The following is a 3,194-nucleotide window of genomic DNA, read 5'->3' as shown; positions in this document are numbered from 1 at the left end:
ACATCCTTTTCTTAAAGCTAATTGACTCTTACTAATCTATTAGAGAGATTAGAGTAAGAGATAGCACACACACACACATAGCTAATTGAGTTTTACTAATCTATTAGAGAGATTAGAGTAAAAGATAGCACACACCCACACACACACACATCCTTCTTAAAGTTAATTGAATCTTACTAATCTATTAGAGAAATTAGAGTAAGAGATAGCACACACACACACACACACACATAGCTAATTGAATCTTACTAATCTATTAGAAAAATTAGAGTAAGGAATAGCACACACACACACATAGCTAATTGAATCTTACTAATCTATTAGAGAAATTAGAGTAAGAGATAGCACACACACATAGCTAATTGAATCTTACTAATATATTAGAGAGATTAGAGTAAGAAATAGCACACACACACACACATAGCTAATTGAATCTTACTAATCTATTAGAGAGATTAGAGTAAAAGATAGCACACACACACACATAGCTAATTGAATTTTACTAATCTATTAGAGAGATTAGAGTAATAGATAGTAAACATACATCATTCCTAAAGTTAATTGAATGCTTAATTAATACGCACCTTATTAGTCCACTAGAGTTTTTGCTCTCTTAGTGGTTTGTGGACGCCTTCTCTTTAAGAGAAGTGGCAGCACTTCGTGAGCACTATAGAGGCAATCTCTATGTCTAAAGTGTAAGCATGGATGCTCTATTTATAGCAGAAAAGAAAACGTTCAACTTTTTTTCAACTTTTTTTTTTTAAAATAGTTTTTTCCCCCCCCCCAAAAAATCATACCCGCGTTTTTGGTACCCTTGTGGTACCCATCAGCTTGACCACTTTGTCATTATCATCAAAAGATAAGGCCACACAACCCCCCTCATTAAGATTAGTCAAGACTAGCCTCTCCTTTTCATGTGACAGTGTGTCCCACTTGTCCCCTCCTATGTGAGTCCAGGTGAGTCCATGTGCCTTCATTTGTCATCCTTGTGTATTCTTTTGTCTTTATAATTATTTTATTTATTTCCTTAATGATAATTACTTTACATTTTTAAGTGAAACTTTATAGTAGTAAAAGAAAATTCTACAATCAGTAAATAAGTTTTGCAATAAGTTAGTTATTGATTCATATAGCTAAACATGTCAGAATTTTGTAGCGTAAATTTTACATTCTAGGTTTTCTCAACCTACGATTCATAATTTGAACTCGAATATCTAAAATAATGAGTGATGGTTTAAAAAAAATTCAAATGCGTAATAGAACTTGTGTGAAATTCGAAAGTAGAGACCTTACAATCATATTTTGAACTCGAATATCTTAAATAATGAGTGATGATTTAAAAAAAAAACAAATGCGTAATAGAACTTGTGTGAAATTCGAAAGTAGAGACCTTACATAGGGAGAAATAAATGTTAAAGTTGTAAGTTATGACCAAATTACAAAAAATGTCAAATCCTGTTTTCTAGCCAATTTTAGCTCTTCTATGATTTTTTTGGTGGCTTTCATGATATCCAAATGCAATTTTGATTTTCTATGTCGCATATTGTAACATAAAGCTAATATTCCTTGAGTTTTGGGGCACCTAATACCCTATTTTGCATAGTAGACAACGATGGTTGATTTTTTCAATTATAGAAGAAGAAGAAACATTCTAGTATATCAAGTATAGCTTTTTCAATATTGTTAGTTTCTTGTGACAACTACATGCATTTTGTAGGTAGTAACCATATCTAGTCATAAGGATCAAATTTGGCTATATATTGAATAGTTTCTATGGGATTCTACAACTCATAATGTTGAACCCAATTTTTTCATGTTTGCTGTATTTAGCACTTCATCTTTGTCCCCAAGATTCCCCTTGGTAAGAGATGTATTATTCTTTTGACATGCTCCATGGCTCCTTATGAACCTAAAGGAAAATAGGGAACTAAGAAAACATCCATATATTATTTGTATTGAGCGTCGATTCCATCATGCACACACATGTGTGGCTCTTCCAAATTAGCCCAAAAATTGACCATTTAAGGCCAAAAATTATACACTTAAATCATCAAATTAGGCATGGATTAGCACAATTATCTTGATAAAAGTGTTGATTCCACCTCTTGCAAGGGGATTTCACATACTTTACACTTCAATTGTTAGAAGTTAGGTTAGTAAAGTTAGTCAATTAATAAAAATTAGCATGGAAAGAAGCGAAATTAGTAAGGGTTAGCGAGAAATTAGTGAAATTGGGAGTGCAATTGGGAGTTTGGGGTATTCATAACTCAACATTAGCATAAATGTTTTACACAACATCATCAAATCAAAACCAAAAATTGAGTTGCACACACTAAAAAACCAACAAAATTAGTAGTGAAATTACTCTATTCTACACATTCTAAACTCACAAGCTTAGGTTATCGATCCCTGGTAGTGTTAGAAAATAAGACAAAGCTAAATAGATATTTGAGTAGATTACTTAATGGAGAGAGATAGATTTCACACACAACAGATTATAGATTAGAGAGAGAGAGAGAGAGAGAGAGTACACACGATATACGTGGTTCACCCAATGTGGGCTACGTCCACGGGAAAGCAGCCACTCAATGGCTTTATCACTTCAAAAGAAGAAGTAGTTTACAAAGGGATTAAACCCTTGATAGAGCTCCCTCCTTGCTTCACTCTCACCACCTCACACTCACCTTGCTGCATCAACTTCACACTATGAAATGTGTGTAGAGATGGCCTCCTTTTATAGGCCAAAAGGGCTGCCCTTTCTAATGAGAGACAGCCATGTGTAGCCGCCCTTGTGTGAATAAGTCCAAATTGGACCCTCCAATCCGCCCATGTGTGGCCGCCCTTGAGAAGACAAGTCCGCTTTTGAATTCGGCCACCGGCCATTGACTTCCGACCACCGACCAACCGATCGGTTGTTTTCCGACCACTTTCCGGCCGCCGTCCGGCCATAATATTCCGGCGAAAAAAAAGTCTCAGGGGCCTCCGCCCCCGAGGCCTCTAAAGTTGCCCCTGATTCTTGTCCGTGAAAATTTTGGTTTCCGGTGAGTGATTTTCCTTCACGCACGATGGCTTCTCCTCATAATGGGGGCCTTACAAATGTGCGCTTTTACCACAGAAAATTACAAGGGTAAATCAGGCTCCATACTTAACAATCTCCCACTTGGAGACTGATCTCCAAACCAAACCTGTGACTG

Source organism: Adiantum capillus-veneris, chromosome 25 (assembly GCF_014529385.1).
Source record: "Adiantum capillus-veneris isolate H3 chromosome 25, ASM1452938v2, whole genome shotgun sequence".
Classification (NCBI taxonomy): domain Eukaryota; kingdom Viridiplantae; phylum Streptophyta; class Polypodiopsida; order Polypodiales; family Pteridaceae; genus Adiantum; species Adiantum capillus-veneris.
The sequence above is the reverse complement of the archived record's forward strand: the minus strand, read 5'-3'. Positions refer to the sequence as shown.